Raw genomic sequence first — 22,822 nt, 5'->3', positions numbered from 1 at the left:
AGTAACGTTTTACTTTCCATAAGTCGAGATCGATTTTGACTGGGATTTGGCAAGTTGTTAGTCCTCTTGCGAAGACGTGACGTCTTGAATATTTGTCGCAGAATATAAATTTCTTCTCGCCTGAAAATCGACAGGGGAAAATCTAATAGTGCTTCTGATTTTTAAAAATTGAAATTTACTATTTTTGGTAAAAGATTACGGGCCTTAACAAGGGTATACTGAATTTATTTTTAACAAGCAGAAACGTCTGCTAACGATTCTAAACATTACCTAGACATTAGCTAGACGTCACCCCAAGACGTGTGTACATAAGGAAAGGCATGGAAAGATTTGCGATGTCCGGCGTGGCTTCCGTAGCTCAATTGGTTAAGAGCCGGTTGCACGGATTGCAAATGATGCGGGTCCAAGTCCCGCCGGAAGCGTAAATTTTTCCATTTTTTCCTTTAATATAAAAAGGGTATTCTGGTTTCGGTTTGACGTTACATTTTAATATACATATTTAACACTCGGTACCTAATGACTAGTAGTCGGAATGGGTGATATGGCAAATCTGACATCATATACAGGGTGGGGCCTGTAACAAAAGTAAAAAATTAAACTGTAGGCTATACTCCTTAAACTGACCAACATTTGTTCAGTGACTTTTAAAAATTATGAAGTCTTTAAATTTTCAATTTTTCATACAAAATAAATATTAGCTTCAATGTACGCCATTATTGTTGTCATTGACGTTGTCTGTCACACTTTAGACTTAACAGAATTCTCAATACATTACCTCTTAGAAAAAACTTTCAAGGGTGATAAAAATCAAAATACAAGTTATTTTTAAAAGTCGCTGAACAAATGTTGATCAGTATAAGGAGAATAACCTACAGTTTAATTTTTTGCTCTCTATATTGTACGTAGGCAAATATCCGAGCTCACCATTTTCCGAGCTATGTGTACTACTAAAGAGCTGAAGAATTTTAGTCTGATTCAATATTTAATAAGGAATTGAATGACAAACGCAGAATAGGCAGAAGCAGAACCTAAATTATCTTGAAACAACATCACAATTTAGGTTCATTAAAATACAGATAGATGTTAACTTGCAAAGTTTTCTTGCTAAACGAACGGTGTGATCCCGAAAACATTTGTATTGTACTCATTTTAAGGCCACTTAAGTATTCCGCGGTGCGCCTACGTTCGGAAGCCAGATTACATTGAGTTGGGATGTAGGCACAAAGACTCCGCATTACATGCGTGACCTCCCGTTACCTGGGAGCGGGACCCGCCCTTCGGCCACGATAATATGCTATTGGGAGCTTGATCTGCATAACCCTACATGTCAACCGCACGGATTACTTCGTAAAATTGTGTGTAAGAATACCGACTGATATTCAGATTAGCCCGGTTTTGTATAAGAAAATAATTATATTTCAATCATTTAGAATCAGACAACTCAATGATTAACATTATTAAGTGGTCAAACAATCTTTCATAACAAAATGCAATAGAAGTTCCAAAGACAATACTTTTTTATGAATTGCGTAGGTACTTATCTATAAGTCTACGACATTTCATAGCATTACATCTGACTATACAATCAACAGTAACCGCTTCAATGTTGATATTTTGTCAGGACAGCCTTAGAAGAAAGATCTGTTTTTTACGATCTCATAAAACCTTTTTATCCTCCGGGACGAAATAATCTGGATTTTTTCGTTTCCAGTTTCTCGCAACACGGAGATTTGCCACCAATTTGTGTAAATTTATAAATGTTCCCATCTAAGTGTGACATTATAGCAATATAGGTATTAGATTAGAGCAATTTAAATTCAAACACCAACTTGTTTCAAAGAAAACATTTAGGTACAGGTTGTTTTGAGTCACTTGTAATATTTGAATGAGGATCAACGGTAGGGGATTACGTACCTATCTTAAGGATAAATTGCTTTGAAAAAGCTATTAAAATTTAAATTAGAGCAACTGCACTCGCACGCTTAGTCAAACAATCGGTTGTTTAAGCAACAAAGGTTGAAAATTCAAAGGTATATTTATACATATACAAAGTACGTACAAAACAGATGATAAAAAGTTGGCATTATAAGTTCAATTCTTGTTTTAGGTTGCTTACGAAATGATCAACCTCAGATTTTCGGCCTAGCTGATTCTTAGTTCTAAAGCTAGCTTCAATAATTGTACGGGACGTCTTTTTTTAATATTAGCTATTACGTATTGTGAATATATCAATTGAAATCAAAAAAGGTTTTATATCACACCTACGTAGCAGGTGCGTAGGTATTAGGTACCCACCTATACTCATTAGGTAATCTATTATTAGTTAGGTGTGTAGGTATTATAGTAAATTACAAAAACAAACATAAACCAAAATGGTTTCAAGCTTCCATTGTACTTACTTATTTCATTTTATTCTCCGAAATTTAATTTACACCTAGATATACGGCTGTAAACAAAATTCCATTATACTTATTAAAGACAAACAGTACCCTTTTATAGTGTCAAATATTTTATTGATTGGTGTTTTGTTTTCAAAATTGTAGTTCGTAGGTATAATGGTGCACTGTTTTGCGTAACAATTTAGTGGACCTACTTTGTTCTCCGTAACAATATACTTGACAAGCGAAGGCCAAACGCCTGATGAAAGGAAATCAGTAGTTCCCCTTCCCACACCATTTTTTTTTACTTTGTTTATCTTTTTTTGTTTGATGTTTTGTTTGGTCCTTGATTATTATACCCGGTAGTAAACAAGCCAATCGTTTACGCTCCATAATAGTTCGTAGCATAGAGGAATAAGTAAGGGAAGAGTTGTATCATACATCAGTAAATGCGAGTTATTTGTATAGGCATAGTTAAGTGACATCTAGCGACAATAACGCGTCAATCACGCGTCAACTAGCGTAAATTATCAGTACTGCTACTTGTCAATAGATGTCACGACGAACGAAGAGTCTAATGCTCACCAATTTTTAGCTAATATTACAATAGTATTAATCAGTATTCTGTTTTTAATTCCTTCTGCTTGTAATATAAGTTGTAAACTGTTTTAATATAAAAACTTTGGCAGACGAGACACTGTTGCCACCTAGTATCGAGTAGTGGTACTGATAATTCACGCTATTTGACGCGTGATTGACGCGTGATTGTCGCTATTTGTCACTTAACTATGCCTATACAAATAACCCGCATGTACTGATTGCATGGAGTTACAACTCCTCCCTTACTTATTACCAGGGAGCGTACTTTTCGTGCCGATGACATCAATTTGACGTCACGCTCCATATAGGCTGATCACAAATTGTTTTATTGTAAATTATTAATCATTAGTCATTAATCATTTTAAGTTATGAATTTCTTTGCATGGTAATGAATGCAAGAAGGATGGTGTGCTTTACGTTAGAGAGGAATTCTCTTTTCTACGTATTTATTGTAATGTGTTGTTAACAATACTATTTAATTAAATTTATGTATAAAAACAAATCAAATAATTTTATTCACGTTTCACATTTCAAGTAGGTATTATTTATGCCACATGTAAATGGACTACTGTATTTGAAGTAATTTGTACACGATTAAAATGATTGACGACTAATGATTAATAATTTACAATAAAACTATTTGGGATCACCCTATACGGAGCGTGACGTCAGATTAATGTCATCGGCATGAAAAGTACGCTCCCTGCTTATTACTCTATGCCCGTAGTGAACAAGACACAACTGTCAATGTCGCACTAATATGGGAATGGGAAGAGACAGGCATATAGGGTTCCGTTGTGATAATGATAACGCAAGCGATTGTCACCAAGGCTAACACTATCACTTTTCAATTTGCATCCAGTGGTCTTATTTAAGCAGATGGATAAATAATAAAATAAAAATTAATACCGCCAATTATACAGTGGGTTACCACCACCCGGGCATTTATTAAAACCAATAATAATACAGTCAATTATCTAAAAGGAGTGTACAAGTTTCTAATGGGTTGGCAACGCGCATGTGACACTCCTTGAGTTGCAGGCATCCATAGGTTACGGTGACCGCTTTCCATCAGGCGGACCGTATGCTTGTTTGCCACCGACGTAGAATAAAAAATATATATCAGCAAATTATAGTTATTTAAATTAACTGAAAAAATATTTTTCCGAAATCCCTACATTCATTTTAACGCGTGCATTTCTTAATTGTCATTACTCACTCGCTCGGACACTGGCCATCTAATATATGAAAGAGACGCGTTCCTAGCACACAATCTAGCCTCGTGTAGGTTAACGCGTACTATGCTTGTATGAGTGAGATATGACAGGTCGACTGTTCGCGTTTTTGACAGGCGGTAACTGTGAGGTAACCGAGAGGGGGTGGGGGGCACTTTCAGCGGGGAGCGGGAGTGGCCATACTGTACGATAGTACTCTTTATTATACTGTGCTTATGAGCTGCCATTGCCCTCATTTGACAAGTGTGTGTGCTGTACATTGCTGGCAATAACATTTTTGTTAGAAAGTTTATGAAGTAAAAATTTTCAATTAAGTACCTATTAATTAAAGGGTATTGTTAAGTAACTATGTAAGATTACGTTCCTTTAAAAAAAGTCTACTTGTTGGTAACACACTGTATACATATCTATGGCAAGAAAATATAAAAAAGTGTTATACTACCTACTTATCTTTTCATTAAACTTATCAAGAAATTAATAATTGTCGTTAAATAGATACCTAACATATCTATTCTGTAACACGACACGAAGTTATCAATGAAATCATCCTATTTACTCAATGACTCTCTTTATCAGCACAGTTCCGCGTATTAAGTACTTGCGAATGCAAAATGCGATAATCCGATCCGATGGACTTACTACCGGAACCGTCGATATCAATATCGATAGCGTGTAAGAAATTGAACAACACATTTGCAGTATCGAGTTATTAGGTACTTGAGTACATGTAGTATTTGTACTCATAGTTCTGTGTCTTCGTAGACTTTAGAATTAGAAAATATAAAAAGTGCACGGAGTCTAGCCGCCGCGAGCACTCAGGCCTGATGAGATGATGCTGATGATGGGTCTCCACATGACTCAAAACATTTTGCCAATAGCGATATATGAACGTGAGCACATCCGTATATTTAACTATTTGAATATGTCTCACGTAAGTTTAACGTTTATAAAGCATTGTTTTTTGCCGTACCTGAGTTATTATAATGACAGCTGTAGGTTATAATGATGTTTCATTAAACTCGACTAATTGCTTTCGAGTTGTAGATAAGTACCTACTTATGAAATATCAACGTTATATAAATTAGGTTAAAGTACCCGCAAATATATTATCTGGATATAGACTATAATAATACCAATACACTGAATTAAGATTTTTAACTTTGTTTTTGTGTATTAACGTACCTAGGGGAAGATGGTCAGGATTCGTATACCACGAAGATAAGTATGGCATAATCTTGACTATCCAACTTGAGTACGCGAGAATGCCTATTGTATGCATGGACTACCTACTCCAAAAATGAAGGTAGTGTGGTGGCAAACTTTGCCAAAATGTGTCAATAATATATGTGATCTTGCTAATAAAGGCATACTTAGAAGGTATTTTTGGGTTATCTTTTGAATGTCGATCGATATTAAGTAAAATGTACTAAATATTGAGCGATCGTTGTGTACTAAATATTGTTGGGGTGTCTTGCGCTTAAGCTTACAAAAAAAAAACCTGGAAAGAATAAATATCATATCGATACCTCTGGGTTCAATTGGCGTAAAGGACATTTTGGCGAAAATGAGTTATATATACAGTTTTGTTCAGAATTTCAAGCGCTATCGATCTGTGTAGTTAAAATTTCGATATCTCTTAAAAAGTTGCCTTTACGACCAAGATTTTCTACTATGGACTTGCAAAAATAGCTTTTCTGAAGGGGCGTAAATATCAAGTCATTAATTATAAATTATTATTTGTGTCGTAAAGGAAATCTACAAATAAAAATATAGTCGTAAGTCACCTTGATATATATTATTGCCCTTTAAGCCCTTACTTTTTAAGGATCACTTTCTATAGTAGTGTGGTAAAGTTGGGCGTAAAGGACAAGTTTTTTTGTTCTTCGTCCTTTACGACCAGCACTAAAAATATTTTATCCGCAACTGTAATCGATATCATTGGGTTCAATTGTCGTAAAGGACATATAATGCAGGTTTCCAAGAGAAAGATAAACCCACTTTTTTGTTTTTTTGGCCTATATTTGTGACGTGTATAAGAAAAATATGCAGATTACGAGTATCTTTAACCTAGTGTAACAACCGTAGTGATAAACTAAACGATTTAGAAGATAGATGGTTGTAAAGGACACGTCAAAAGCTATTAACGTCCTTTACACCCATGATTTGATAGGGTCGTAAATGACGGTCTTAGATGATTTTTATACAAAACCGGGGCGTAATTGTAACCGAAATGGTACAAATGTTGTGCTAAGTTTACAATTAAAAACTGGAAAAATGTGTCAAAACGTACTTAATATGGCATAGAATAGACATTATTTTAATGCAGTGTATTATTTATCTAAGCTATCTTAGAAACAAAAAAGAACAAGACTATTTTATATCCAGTTTTGTAATAAAGAAACAATATTTGCTTAAAAACGATCTACTAATACTTTGGCAACAAGCTCAAAGTTATTTTTTTAGTATTCGCCGCTGTTGAATAGTCAGTAGGTTACGCATTCAGCCTTTAATTCTAGCGGGGAAACGCTTTCGTAGTATTATTATACTGCGACGAGATGTAGGTAATTTAAAAAAAACACTATGGTATTCAGGGTACGTACCCACAACGTATGCACAAACGCTCACGATAATATCTATTTCGTAGCTATATATTTTTTCGTAGCTATAGCTATAGCTTTATCGCTCTTGCGTATTGCACCAGGCCCCGTAGCCGAATGGCATTTCTCCGACGCCAAACGAAAGCGATACGCCGCTGGCTCTGTCGCGCCAATACGCAAGCGCGATAGAGATAGATATCTACTAGCGCTTCGTTTCGTGAGCGTTTCGTGAGCGATTGTGCTATTCGGCTAGCCACCCTGACTGCATTTTTGTCGGCGTCTGGCGTCGACGATTGCCATTCAGCTACGCCGCCAGTAAACTTTAACAGTAGACTATACTAACATTTAGTGCGACAATAACAGGTGCGTTTCGCTAGCGAATGAGCGTTAGCGTTTGGTGACTTGGCTATGTACCCACAGGTACTTAAAGCATTGACTATAATATTTCTAGGATTGAACTCATAATTAAGATTATTCTTACTTAACAGGTTAAAGACTAAATAACAATCTTCTGTTTTAAAATTATCAAAAATATGCATCAACATAGTAGGTAGTCTTGACTACAGGGTGGCTAGCCGAATGGCACAATCGCTCACGAAACGCTCACGAAACGAAGCGCTAGTAGATATCTATCTCTATCGCGCTTGCGTATTGGCGCGACAGAGCCAGCGGCGTATCGCTTTCGTTTGGCGTCGGAGAAATGCCATTCGGCTACGGGGCTAGTTACTATTATTTATTAGTTGGTCACAGTTTGTATACGCGTCTTAACTTGCGTTTATAAATTGGTACTTAACTCTTAGTTATTCTTAGAACTTCTTTCTACTTTATACTTAAAATTACTGTCGTATTAATATAGTCTACTGTTCACAGTTGCTGATTAAAGTTTACGTGATTACCATTAGTGTTTTTATATTTACTTAAACTACGAAAGCGTTTCCCTGCTAGAATTAAATACTGAATGCGTAACTTATTGAGAGTTGAGACAGCGGCGAGTACTAAAATAATAGCTTTCCAAAATACTAGATAGTTTTTAAGCAAATGTTGTTTCTTTATTGCAAAACGATATAAAATAGTCTTGTTCTTTGTCTCTGCTAAATATTTAGATAAATATACACTGTAACACTAATGTGGCTATTCTATGCCATATTAACTACGTTTTGATACATTTTTCAAGTTTCTCAATTGTAAACTAAGCTAAAAACAGTTGCCATTTGTACCATTCCGGTTACATTTACGCCCCAAATTTGTATAAAAATCATCTAAGACCGTCATTTACGACCCTATCAACTCTAATTGTTCAAAAAAATCGTGGGTGTAAAGGACGTCCATAGCATTTTGACGTGTCCTTTACAACCATCTAACTTCTAAACCGTTTAGTTTATCACTACGGTTGCTACACTAGGTGAAGGATACTAAAAATCTACATATTTTTCTATATACGTCACAAATATAGGTCAAAAAACAAAAAAGATATAAACATTTTTCTAAAAAAAAAGTTGTTTTTTGCTTCTCCTGAAAACCTGCATTTTGTCCTTTACGCCAATTGAACCCAAAGGTATCGATATTGGAAAAAAAAAGTTCTAAACACTTGTCATTCACTCATAAATTAACTTTCGATCGTATACGGATCATTGTTCCCGGCGTCATTGATGTTCGCAGATTTTAATTTTGCAAAAAAAATTGTTAAATTCCATCAAGTGAGATTGTAGTCAAGTGCCTGTTTCCAATAAAAAAAAATGTAGGTAGTTTAAACATACGTTCAGTATCATATGTGTATCATATGTACCTAGGTACTGCTATTCATGATAAGTAATTTATTCCGTACCTACATATTAATGTCACCTGATATTTTAAGTCATAGGTTAACAACCTATTTAGAATAATGGGCAAGTCACGCCGGTAAGGAGTTAACGCGTAATGTTTTTATAATACTCACAACAAAAAGCCGGTCAAGATCAAAATCCACCCAGCACTAGCACGAACGAAGTTTCAAACTAAAACAAACTCATTCAAACATCATTAGTTGACACACAATTCCATTGTCACACACTACACTACGGAAAAGTTTAAAGAATTTTCAGCAGCCGCGATGTGTAGGAATAACGTACGTAACAGACACGATACGATACGACGCCCGCGCTCGACAGCCGCGGCCAGACTGATGTAGTGAACAAGAACATGGCAAGATTGGTAGGAGTAGGGAGTGGATCGGAACTTGATTTTAGAGATCGGTCAAAGGTTAGCGATACGGCCACCGCAAGGGTTCATTTGTTTAATATGTGCAATAGACACTTTGTCTTAGTACAGTACAGTTTCATCCAGAAGCAAAGGTAACATGGCAGGCATTTCGGATCACGCATAAAGAAAGGTTCTTTACTTTGATACAATATGAAAACAAAACACACCTACCTACTTAAGAGGAAAAGCTTTTACCATGCACGGCTACAGTTAGTTCTCACGGTAAAAACAACAACCCAATTTAAATCAAAGTTCGGCCTAATTAAACTGTAATCCTTGTTTGCGACAACTGTCGCACCGTCACTACTTATTACCCGTGCGTTAAATATTGCATAAAATTTTTACTTACCCCTTTACACCAATTCTCAAAAAGTTTGTACAAAAATTAAGGTAAAAGTTAACGGAGAATAGCCACTTTTGTATGGGAGGTGTCCCATGGCTGTATAAAGATTAAACATATCTCGTTTGAAAGCTCTTAACTGTAGTAAAATAACAAAACGACATAGTGATGATGATCTTTTTTATTTTATTAAAACAAATAGCAAAAAGAATTGAATTACATTCAACGCAGACAGAACAAAAAATGTTAAAACACAAACAGAAATATTTATTAAATATTAAACAGATATTTAATGAATATTTCTGTTTTTGTGTTTTAACATTATAACTGATTTCGAGATTTCAAAAAGATAATTCTCGCTATTCGGATAAGTCCCTATATTTTTTTTTGTGAATGGCAAATGAGTAGCGGTCATAAATAATTTTTTACAGTTGCCACTGAGAAGGGAGTGATAAAGTTGACTTTATAAATCGTAAAGAAAAACTAGTACCTTCCTTACTGAATAGGGATGAACATGAAAAGGTTTCGTAGGTAGTAAAATAGAATGAAATGCTTTTAAGAGGCAGACCATATCAAAATCGCACACTGCAATGTCTAGTTGTATTCGGGTAAATGATAGAGCACTATCACTTTTATCGGGCTTGGGCAATGAGCAGTAGAATAATAAGAAAGGTACGGAAAAAAGCAAAGGATACGTATATTTAATTGAGTAATATGACACGTTGATATTTATTTTACTGTAGGTATACTTAGACGTTTTGAAAATTCAAACATAACTTTCACAAGTCACAAAAATATAATCGAATTTAAAATATTTGCATTTCATTTTCTGTAGTACATTTTCTTTAAACAAGTACCAGTTTTTTAGGTTTTTAATTTGGATTTTTTATATGCTAGAATTGACAAAGATAAAATCTAAATATATAAGGTACAGCGGGGCAAATCCTGACTGAGGGGACATATGTAACTGGTCAATTTTTTCCATGTTTTGCAATGTTTTCATTATTAAATGAGTGCCCACCGGTTTTATATGGTAGGCGTGTTCAGTGGATATATCTCAACATCATAGTGTAATAATGGAAAAAATGTTAGTTAGTTACAAATTGACTCGCACACGTCCCATCTCGGATTTGTGACCTTTTTCACCGAGTCTCCCTTTTTCACTACACAGATTTGACCCGCTCTACCTTACTAAGTTATTTTAAATAAAACTAATAGAATTAACATATTTTTTGTTTCACTAAAACTAACAGGTTTTTTTAAATTATATCTCTAAGCAGCTACATCTATTCAAGGTCATCGGGAGTTGTCAGCCTCTTAACCTAGGGTTCACTACTCGTTTACTTTTATAAACATTTTAGTAGTAACATTTCACGCTGTTGGTGTCAAACCACGCCTAGTGAAACATTACTGCGGACTTAGATTCTGATAAAGAGTGTCCTAGAATAATCGTTATTTATTTGGTTGTGCTGCTTTCTTAGTGTTTCTATTTTCTTTCTTCTAGAGTTATATTCGCCAAAATAATTTTGTAACATCGAGCTGAACAAAGAATAGATTGGTAAATAATTAGAGAACTTACATATAAATTTTAACTTCTTATTAGCAGAAACGTCTGATTGGTAAATAATTAGAAAATATCTGAGACTTGAACTACATATTAACTTACATATATGCAATTAGTTATAACTATAATTATTAATGTCAATTTGTCATTCATAATTACCTCAAGGTCAAAAATCTCCTTCTTATCAACTATTACATAATGTATAAATTAAATTAAATCAGACGGTTTTTTTTAGAGGATACGTACGCTGCTTTACATTTGTCGATTTTGAAAATAAATAGTTATTTTTACAAAGTCCTAAAGTTATTCAGATATTTTTGCAAGAGCCCGTATTCTAGTTACCTACTTTATTTTTTTGTCTCATCTGCGCAAATAACCCAACTAACAAAAATTAGTCTTATAGTGGCTTATAATGCCAAAAATAGTACTCTTATAATAACCTTGTAAACCCTTTACAAGAGGGCATTTGGGCACACCTTATAAGGCCAAAAACCTTATATCCCCCTTGTAGTTGCTATATTATTAGCTTTCTTATCTTGTACGTGCTTTATTGTGGCATGCAATAAGAAAGTTAAACTTATAATGGCATGACAAGTGCTCTTAAAAGGCTAATGTACTAATAAGAATCATATTTAAAGCTTTAATAAAGGCAATTATACTTATAAGAATCATATTGAAAGCTTTAATAAGGGCAATAGCTCTTGTACACGTTTTGTGATCATCAGATATAAGGGAGTAAAACTCATAGCGGCGAAACAGGATGCTGTTTTAAAAGTTTATTGTGCTTTTCGTAGTGATTTATGTGTACATCATCATCAAGTCATCCATTTTGCAAGTTAGTAAACGGTAAGTTAACTTTTACATATTACAATTATTTGCTTATTTATTATGAAAACTGTGTGGGAATCCAATTTCATGGTGAAATGTGATATAAAATGTGTTGTATTATTCATGCGCCCTTGTATTTCAACGGTTTTGAACTAAAAATGCGGTTAATTAATTTTGACATGTCTTGAGCAAGGCTGTTATACGAGTAAAAGCAGTAAGCACATCATTTACAAATACTCTATAAGAGTAAAAACTTTATAATAGCCACCGGTGTTACTTATGATTCGCCATTTTATATATCTTTAGGGTTCCTTCTCACAATTAGTGAAATCCCGAACCTTACCATCTAGTTAAATATTTGTAACGGATACCAGTTAAAAATTCATAACGTTATCGTTAGAGAGCAGATTTCAGGTAGCGATTTAAATATTAATATGAATATGACTCGCATACAATATTTATTATTTTTTCTACACACGAAAAAATGTATGGGAACATAAAAGTAAAACCCTTTTTGGATGCTTTTGTGAATATTGGGCAAAAATTATAATGATAATAAATAAAAATAAAAAAAATATTTATTTATACTTATTTCTTTAATATTTCTTCTGCGCATTGCACAGTAAAAACTTCTATTATGGCTCAAAGAATATAAAAATGAAAATAATTCGCTTCTTATATATATTTAAATTGAAAGTCCATTATTTAGAATAAAATACTTTTTTTAAAATGTAGTTTGTTGAAAAAATAACATTAATTTAATCTAATTATTCAGTGAAGTTTGTGGTGTGCGATGTAGGTAATAATAATAGATCATAAACCACATGACATGTATTTAAAAAATTGCACTAGTCATATCCATATTAATATTTAAATCGCTACCTGAAATCCGCTGTCTAGTTATCATGTACTTGGCGCAAACCTTTGAAATTGCATTTTTGTTCGAAAGACCGTTCTTTTTAAACCGGTATTTTGGGGAACGCTTTGATAAAAGTTTGGTTCGATTAACCGGCATAGAACAAAATAAAACCGTGTAGTCCGCAGCATGTCAGGTAATACTGATATTTTCAATATTTCATTAGGAAGTTATACCTAGAATTTTCAATTTAAACAAACTTGTGCTTCGGAATATTTAATCTTCTGGTGCCTTATTTTATTACTTCCTATTGATTTATTGTAAATGCTGAGTCAAATACTCTATTTGATATTTATTATTATGGTTATTGTTACAGAATCTGTGGATGAGATACATAGTCAGCCGTTTTTAGTGACGTGAAGATGACAACTCTTCTCCTCCTCTTAGTAAGTAAGTGCTATTGAAAACCACAGACGATTTCAGTACCGCCATCACAAATATCACAATGGACTTTGTGTCGATAACTATAAACAGCCTAGCCTAAGACTTCAAATATATATATTTTTTTATTACAGATGAACTACAAAACGGCACATATTCTGATGGAGAAAATCAGTCACAATCATTACTTACACCCAAAAATAAGCCCGGAGTGGTGGATCAAAAAACATGCAAAATGGAAGAGGACGCAGGAAATAGTTTTGGGTTGTAAGAAAATCACACCAAGCAAAGATGGCGCTGATAATTCAAAACAAGAAAACGAAAATCAATATATCTTTTGTGAATTTGATGAAGACCTCGATAAAAGAAACTACTTATTATTTTGGAAATTTACTGATAGGTTAATTACAATTTCTACCACCGTGTAGGCGCTCTGAAGAATATATTAATATTTTGAAGTATGTAGACTCATTGAAACAGCAACATCGTGAGCAATAGAACTGAAAATATTAATCTTATAAAGTTACTTGTATCAGTTTGGTTTCGTTGCACATAAATAAATATCTTAAAAACAGTGAGTTTGTCTTTATTTGTCCTCAATTTTAATCTGTCTTAGTCACAAAAGGACTACATATAAAATCGGTTTCTTCTTAAAATAGCCGAACATTGTATTCACTTATTCAGATCGTCCAACATTCACAATGATAATCCGCAATAAAAGATTTTTTTTTTATTTCAGACCAAAGTCCATAAAGTAAGGAATACACTTTTGGAACTTATTCTTATAAAGTTAATCTTAAAAATTAATATTAGTAGGTACTGATGGATAAAAAAACTGAGTGCCTTGGTAATAGTCTCTTATACGCTCAGTTATGTATAATTGGCCACCTCCGAGTGCATGCTAGTCTGGTATAACCGGTGGACACTCTATTTAATAATGTAAACATTGTAAAACATGGAAACAATGGACCAGTTACATTTGCCCTCCAGTCGAGATCTGCCCCGCGGCCCCGCTGTATATACCTTAACATTTTTCACCGCAGAGCTACAGACACCTTAAATAAGAACAAAAAATATAATTATTAAGCTAAATGCTAAATCCAAACTCAATTCATCATTTAACGATATACCTGTATTACTGTCACTGCTGCTTGCCTGCATATTCTTATAATTATTCCATAATGGCATCCTCTACGGAACCACTAATCGATAAGTTGGGATCAGATTGTTCACATTCGCTGGATTTTCAAAATGACGAATCAAGTTTTATAAAAACTTTTAATACGACACTTTCAAGAATAATGCCTTTATAATTATTGTATAAGAGAAAATGTATTGCTTTAATTCTTTTAAACACTTTATAAAATGCTATAATTTGTTTGCTGGATAGACGTTTTATAATATGCTCCTATGAGGCATAAAGCATCATAGTTATCTTATGCATTACTTTTATAAGAATAATTGGCCATAACAAAAGCTTTTATAGTGCTTTGAATATTATACAGCGAAAAGGCATTTTAAATGGCTTCTATAAGAATACATATTTTTAAACCCTTATTGCAGTCATATAAATTGGACTTATTAACGTGTACATGGCCAAGTTATAAGAGTAAATGTACTATTGGCCAAATCCTCTTATAATGAGCTACTATAAGAGTAAATATTTTTAAACCCTTAAGGATATTTTGTTTGTTGGGAAGAACCTGTGAGTGTGACATAAATTTAAAAATGTAAGTTGTTTATAATATCAAAATATTATAAGTCTAAAATTAAGAAAACATGTTGTGACCATATTTGATTGGATGACTGTTTGTTTCATAATAAAATAAAAATATTTTTTTTATTCTTATTTACGTATATTTCATTGTAATACCCAATAACGAAAATAATAGAGGCCCCAAATGGGATCCTTGACGGACAACAGAAAGTACATAGGTATTTACTATACTCTGTCAAACAAGTCTGTCAGTAAATAAGAACAAAGAAAACTATATGCATCCTTTTCTTTAGGGTGCTAGAGAAAGGGATACCTATAGTTTTCTTAGTTCTTATTTACTGACAGACTTGTTTGACAGAGTATATGATGGTATAGCAGAAATAAAATATTTGTCATGAGATACAGGTACTGTTACCATTCATTCCAAGTGTTCAACCGTAGGATTTAGATAAGTACCTTCATTTCCTGTTCTTAGCTAATCCTGTTTATGAGGAAAACAAGTGTGCACAACGAATAATTCACACGGAGATAAAGGAAACGTTTACTTTATCTCCAATATTTGTAGAAACAAAAATAAATAATGCCTTATAAGCGTGATAGAAATGTTTCCTGTGACATAGAGGAGGGCAAAACCTAGAAGATATCTCTTAGGGATTTTAGTAACGTTATTCGCCTTGACATGAGCTAAATATGCCTGCTGTAGATATATAGGTAGTCTCTTTCGCCCGGGACTTCGTCTGCGTTGAATTAGTAATTTGGATCGCGTCGGAGAAAAAAATATGGAAATAGTTATCCGATTTGAGCAAAAAACTTGTTACCAATTACCTATCTGGCACTGCCTAATCTCAATTTTGGGGTGGAAGAGATAATTTTTAGTCCCTCATAAGGCATGATTTCTGGGATAACAGTATCTTGTCCTTCCTCCGGAGCCAAACTCTTTTTGTACCAATTTTTAACTAAATCAGTTCAGCGGTTTAAGCCTGAATAAGAATCACACGTACATGACATCTGCAGATTTTTCGGATTTATAACATTGTTTTATTTTATTATTTACAGCCCCACTGTTGGGCAAAGTTCCCTCTCTTTTCTCCACTCATCTGGCCAGTCTTTCAAAAGGAGTTTTAAATTTTCCCGTCATCGTCGACGCAGTTATTTTGGCCCAAAACTCGTCCGGCATTCGGCAGGCATGGGCAGCCCAGTCCTATTTCAACTTAGCCGCTTTTCTAACCGCTTATATTATAAGCATGTATTTTCTTTCATACAATATCAAACCTAATCTCACTGGTAGTATTACCGACAGGCATGGAGATGCATCGCACGTATATTAGGTACGTCTTGGATGCTGTTTGCAGTCTAATGCAGCGACGCGAGGATCCGACGTGCAACATTGCAGGGGGCGGTATTTACTGAATTTATGAGAAGCTCTTTATACGTCTGAGGGTTTTTAGGGGTAAGCAGTGCTGGCTTTATGAGCACAGAGTGGTTTAGACTTTTCATATTTAAATTTAAAACAGAGTGGAGTAAGTTTATGCAGAACCAGCCAACCACTTAGTTGGCTTAATATTGCGGTGCTATGCGACGTATGCAATGCACCGACCGTCGTGAGATACATTTTGCTGTGGATAGTCACTTTAAATACGAGTACTTGGTAGTTGAAGTTGCAGTCGAATTGAGAACCTCCTCCTTTTTTGAAGTCGGTTAAAAAACCTATGTTAGCGTTTAGTATTAACTAAAACTAACTAAAGCCTGACTACGCGCCATGTTGCGGAATTTATTACAACTATTTTCCTCATACTAAACTGAACTGTCACCCCATGCCCCCATGCATCAGAATAACAGCGCCCTCCTTACAATAATCGTATAATTTCTGGTCAAGCTTCAGTTCCCAAAACAATCCGATTGGCTTTACTGTGAAAGCCGTCTGACAAGCTCAGTCAACTTTGTCATAATTGAATCCATAACATACCTAAGGTACAGCGGGGCCAATCTCGACTGGGGGGCAATTGTATCTGATCCATTTTTCCATTATTACAGTATGATGTCGAATTACAATATGATGTAAAACCGGTGGACACTCTATTTAATAATGCAAACATTGTAAAACATGTAAAAAATGGACCGGTTACATTTGGCCCCCAGTCGAGATTTGCCCCGCTGTACCTAATATAAAATTCACGATTTTATGGCCTCCGGTTCTTTTCAATAGCTGAAGGTTTAGGCCAGAAAATATTAAAATTTTGAAAAAACCCTCGACCGCGACATAGTGGACCGATTTTCATAAAACATGGCTAAGAACACTCCCGACTAACTCAGCTTTCTAACAAAAAAAAACTAAATTGAAATCAGTTCATCCGTTCGGGAGCTACGATGCCACAGACAGACACACACACAGACAGACAGACAGACAGACAGACAGACAAACAGACAAACAGACAAACAGACAGACAGACAGACAGACACACACACACAGACAGACACGTCAAACTTATAACACCCCGTCGTTTTTGCGTCGGGGGTTAAAAATGGATCATGGTAAAATTAGTATATAGGTAGGTATTAAAAGTTTACGAAACGGCAGGACACAACTTTTCAAAACATTACTTAGTATCAATTTAAAAAAAGGTGCAGCACCCGTGTAGTGGTGGGTTGAGAATATCACCACCCCCTGTCTTCCCCTGGGTGTCGTAGAAGTCGACTGAGGGATATGGGTTCAATTGTGATCACCGTGAGCGATGGGCATGTTACTGCAATGTCACTGTATTTATTAAAGAAGGGTTTTTGAGGGCTCAGGGTCTTCTTTTATTAGCACGGTACGCACGGTAAGCGAAACCGTGGCCAAAGCAGATATTGTAATTTAATCAAGATATCAAAAAGAAACAAATTATTTTTTAAGCAGATTTTATGTAATGCTGAAAAACCATCACAGATAAAAATAATAGTCGTGCATTTGTATGCACACATAGATAAGTACCGTAATAACTAATAATCAAAACAACCTTTCCAAACCTATTGTTATGGTTTCTTATTCAGTCTAGATGTCAAGTTGTAATCTATTAAAACTTGTATTTTCCATCACTCAACAGCGAAAACATACATAAAATAGATTGATTGATGGCATAAGTTCCAACACAATAGGTCTGCGGGGAGACTTACTCAAGGACTAGGCAAGGTCTAGCCGATTTTAGTACCTATTCTTCAATAAATTTCGTCAAACTCTAGTAAGGTTTCTTACCTCAAGTACGTAATTTTTATCACGTTTTCGTTATAATTTTTTCGAATATTGGCTAAGTGGTTATACATATTACAGCACCCGATTTATTGATATACATATTTGTAGTCTAACGTATTTCAAAATGCGTTGGAAAAAATATTTTGCGATGAAGTAAATACGTTTAGAAATAATATGATTGTTTTATTTATAATAAATAGGTTCGACTAAATAATACCTAATGCATGTTTCCCTATATTTATTTAACTGCGGGTTCAAGAAAAAAAAATACCGTGAGCCGTGGTAAAATACACTAGAATGTCAATGATGGTGGGAAACTATATAAAACATATAATTTTTAATTTTTTTATAGTTCAAGTCTATAGAAACCTGACAAAGTTGCATTTTTCTAAAATCATAAAGATAATAAAAAAAACTGATTTAAATACCTACTTTTAGGTTTAAAGATTCTTTATTCCCATAAGAATTTGTACAATTCACTTAAAATGAGAATATAAATATTATTAATGCTAACAAAATACACGACAAGAGCTACATACAAAAATAAATTCACATTCACACATAGGTAGATACATAGTATCATTATTTGTGGTTGAGGGTAAGTGGACAACAGGGCGCGCGGCGCGGCACTCGCATGTTGATCGGACCGGCGCTAAGGAAAACGTTTTACAGTTAAGACCCCTTACTCCTTAGAGCGCTCATCAATTTCACGAAACGGCCATCGATAGATGGCGTTGGCGCTCGGTACGCGAGCACCGGCAACTCAACGCGCGTTTCAACGCAGACACGAATAATCTTGATAGTTTTGAATTAAATTGCTAATAACATAATTTTCAATTTTATATGGGGACTCTTTATTTAATTTCATATTCATGGTATGGTAGTAGTAAATAAGGTATATGAATGTAGTAAAAGTATAGTATTAGTCTACATGTACATATATAAATTCAGGTTTCCTAATTGATTGATTCAACAACCAACACCGCTGAGCCGAAACTACGAAAGCTAGAAAGTCGAAATTTGTATAGATTGCATTAACAAAATTTCGAAGAGATAAGAATCGATTATGAAAATTTACACCTAGACCAGTAAAAATAGCTTGACCTGGACATAATTCGATAACCGTAATTTTCTTTTTCTGTCGTATAAAGTATCATTAGTGATAGTTAAAATACAAATTATTAATCAAATTAGGGTTCTGATTCAATTTAAAAAAAAATAAAAACGAACTTTGAATATTTTTTTATTTTATAACTAAAGTATTAAATGTAATCCGGAAAAAGTGCCTGTATTATGTTGTGACACCTGCATTTCATATAAAAACATCTAATTTTTATAAAAAAATTCATACAGAACTATCATTTATAAAGAAGGTTTAGTAAGTTACACATTTTCAGGCGTATTTCACTAGAAAATATTGCTAACCGTAATCCTGCAATTTATTATGAATATAATATTACGTGTGTTGATAAATTATTAAAACTTATACCAATACTTTTGGCGCTTGTTCAAAATCCTAAATATTGATAATTTTAGGAAAGGAAAAATACTTAACTAAATTGAAAGATGGTAAATTTTGCCGTTAATATATTCTTAGTACTATACGAAATCAATTAAACAACAAATATGTAAGATTCATTACTTAATTGATATTTTTCTTACTTGCGCTTTAATATGAACGTTATTACCTGCAGAATAAGGTCGTGCACAGAGTAGGTATAGCTAGTATAGTAGTAGCGGGAACGGGCGGCGAGTCGTCGACACGTGTTTCGCTCGGCGATATCAAGGGCGCCGCGTTTTCAAAACGCTTCGATAACAAATATTTCACCATCCAGTATAAGAGAGCTCCCTTATTACAAGTGACAAAAGTCATACAAATCAATTAGTCCGATAGGTCACGTTAAACTGGTCAAGTCGTTAGCTCAATAATAGTACCTATCGAGCTTGACGAGATGCTTGGATCACAACAACGTAATATGTATGAAAGCTTGCGGCGGCGCTTAAGACTGTATTCTTTCGAGTCGTGTGTAACGTATTTTGGCGAGGCAAATTTGAAGCACAGTGCGTGTCTGTCTCACTCACTCTTACGGTAAACCTAATGAACTGTTTCACTTTCAGAGGATTTTTGAAGTAATTTGGGTAATGTGACATTGTCGCGGTGAGGTCTTTCTGGTACAAATTTATCGGTGGATCTTTTCGGATTTGTGGACGATGAGCCGATGCGATGTCGCTTCATTTTGAAGTGTCGACTCTCGCAAGGGAGTTCTTAGAGGACCGCGAGGAGCGCGTGTGACTGTTGAGTTTTTGAATGATTTGAAGTTTGTGAATGATTTTATTTTGTGTGTATTTGTGTGGGCATGAGGTGTTTGTGTTGCGAGAGTCAAATCAATAATATGAGTGGTACAAATTTTATTAGGGGGCCTCATGTGTGAGAAACTCAACACTTGAATGCTGCGTAACAATGCGAGCCGAAATCGCCTAATCGGAAGTGTCCGACTTGGTATCGACTAATCTATACACGTTGTAACATGAGAAACCAGAAATCAAAACCTGGTTTCTGGTATCTGGTACCCGGTAACCGGTAACCGGTAACCGGTATCCGGTATCCTGTATCCTGTATCCTGTATCCGGTATCCGGTATCCGGTATCCGATAACCGGTATCCGGTAACCGGTATGCGGTAACCGGTAACCGGTATCCGGTAACCGTTAACCGGTAACCGGTGACAGATCTCCGGTATTCGGTGACCGGTAACCGGTAACCAGTAACCAATGACCGTTAACCGGTATCCGGTAAACGGTGACCGGTATCCGGTAACCGGTAGACGGTAACCGGTATCCGGTAAACGGTAGACAGTAACCGGTAACCAGTATCCGATATCCGGTTTCCCGTGTTCGGTTTCCCGTTTCTGGTTTGGTTTTGGTTTTGGTTTTAGTTTTAGTTCTGTTAGTTTAAACAAAGACAAAACTGAAAACGAAAACGGAAACCGAAACGGGAATGGAAACGAAAACCGAAATCGAAACCGAAACCGACACCGAAACCTACACCAAAACCGACACCGAAACCAAGACCAAAACCGAAACCGAAAAAAATATTTAAGTTCCTAGAAGTAAAGAGTGACAGAGATAGCACTATAATCATTTAAGTTCCTGGTAGTAAAGAGTGACAGAGATAGCACTCATGTTAGTCAAACTCGTGGTATGTGCACTTCCCGCACACAGTAAAGAGTGACAGAGATAGCACTATAATCATTTAAGTTCCTGGTAGTAAAGAGTGACAGAGATAGCACTATAATAATAAAATTTATGTTCCTGGTAGTAAAGAGTGACAGAGATAGCACTATCATAATTAAACCTCCTGGTAGTAAAGAGTGATAGAGATAGCACTCATGTTAGTCAAACTCGTGGTATGTGCACTTCCCGCACACAGTAAAGAGTGACAGAGATAGCACTATAATAATTTAAGGTCCTGGTAGTAAAGAGTGACAGAGATAGCACTATAACAATTTAAGTTCCTGATAGTAAAGAGTGACAGAGATAGCACTATAATAATTTAAGTTCCTGGTAGTAAAGAGTGACAGAGATAGCATTTTTGTTATTTAAATTTCTGTTAGTAAAGAGTGACAGAGATAGCACTATTGTTATTTAAATTTCTGTTAGTAAAGACGTAAAGAGTGACAGAGATATCACTCACGTTGGTCAAAGACGTGGTTTATGGACTACTATTTGGACCCCCCAATGTCACGCTTTTTTAATCCTTTAACATGGATTGTCACATTTAGTATGACGTAATATATGAATGACGCCTAAAGATTGAGAGAGACAGCAATATTGTTCTTCAAATTCGTGGTAGTGAGAACAGGGTGCGTAGCCGAATGGCACAAACGCTCACGAAACGAAACGCTAGTAAATATCTATCTCTATCGCTCTTGCGTATTGGCGCGACAGAGCCAGACTGCGTTTCGTTTTCGTTTCGCGTCGGAGAAATGGCATTCGGCTACGGGGCCTGAACAGAGACAGCACTATGTATCGCGCCGCCGCCGACTACGCAAGTCACCGCGTAATTATAATAACCGTTCGGCTCCTTTTTAGATCGTGTACAGCTCAGAGGAAAAAATTCTATAGAGAGGACAAGCCGCGCGCGGCCTGGTCGCAGATGTAGGCCCATTGGGCCTACACCGCTGTCATCGAGTGTACACGCGCGCTGTTCACCGACGAAAAACGAGTTTTATCAAAAATGCCGAAGTGTGCAATAATAACTTGCAAACATCACAGTGACCTGAATAATTTCCAAGCCGATAGGATAACATTTCATAGGTAAATACTATTTATTTCCTTTTATTTCACATAAAACACGAATTCAACGTAATACTCCGAGTTGTACCATGTAACCTTACGTTTGCTTGTGCTTTAAAACGTTCATTATACATTGCGGCTACACAAGGAACATATTGTAAACAGTGTAGTGTTTTGCGCCGCAATGAACGGTGTACAAAACGATTCACTCAGTGAGACATTTTTCTCGGAAACGAGGCGAGGCGTTCCCGCTATTTATCGATGTGTGCGTGCGCGATCGCGCTCGCTTATCGTTCGCGTGTACACATACATTGAAATGATGCGCGTGTATTGCGCAATAGGAGCGTCCAGCTACAAGTGTGTGTGGATTAGGTGTGTGCGTGCATTATCTTTACAATTACTGGTGCTTTGTGTGGGTTGCGCAGACCTTGCGACAGGGTGGGCGTATTCTATACAAATCGCCCGGCATGACCTATCTCCCGAAATCTGTGGTGTACAGTCAACA

The 22,822-nt window shown here is 35.4% G+C and overlaps 1 protein-coding gene across 2 annotated transcripts in view; it reads right to left on the bottom strand.

Annotated features, from left to right (window-relative positions):
- Positions 1 to 8,956, bottom strand: part of LOC125235425 (angiotensin-converting enzyme-like) — a 180,968-nt gene extending 172,012 nt beyond the window's left edge. For both annotated transcript variants that reach the window (XM_048141987.1, XM_048141992.1), the window contains exon 1: positions 8,747 to 8,956. The gene's annotated coding sequence lies outside the window, so the exon portion shown is untranslated. The remainder of the gene's footprint in view (positions 1 to 8,746) is intronic.
- Positions 8,957 to 22,822: the final 13,866 nt, after the last annotated feature.

This window comes from Leguminivora glycinivorella, chromosome 2, assembly GCF_023078275.1.
Source record: "Leguminivora glycinivorella isolate SPB_JAAS2020 chromosome 2, LegGlyc_1.1, whole genome shotgun sequence".
Taxonomy (NCBI): Eukaryota; Metazoa; Arthropoda; class Insecta; order Lepidoptera; family Tortricidae; genus Leguminivora; species Leguminivora glycinivorella.
Note: the sequence above shows the minus strand (reverse complement) of the source record. Positions and strands in the feature narration are given on the sequence as shown.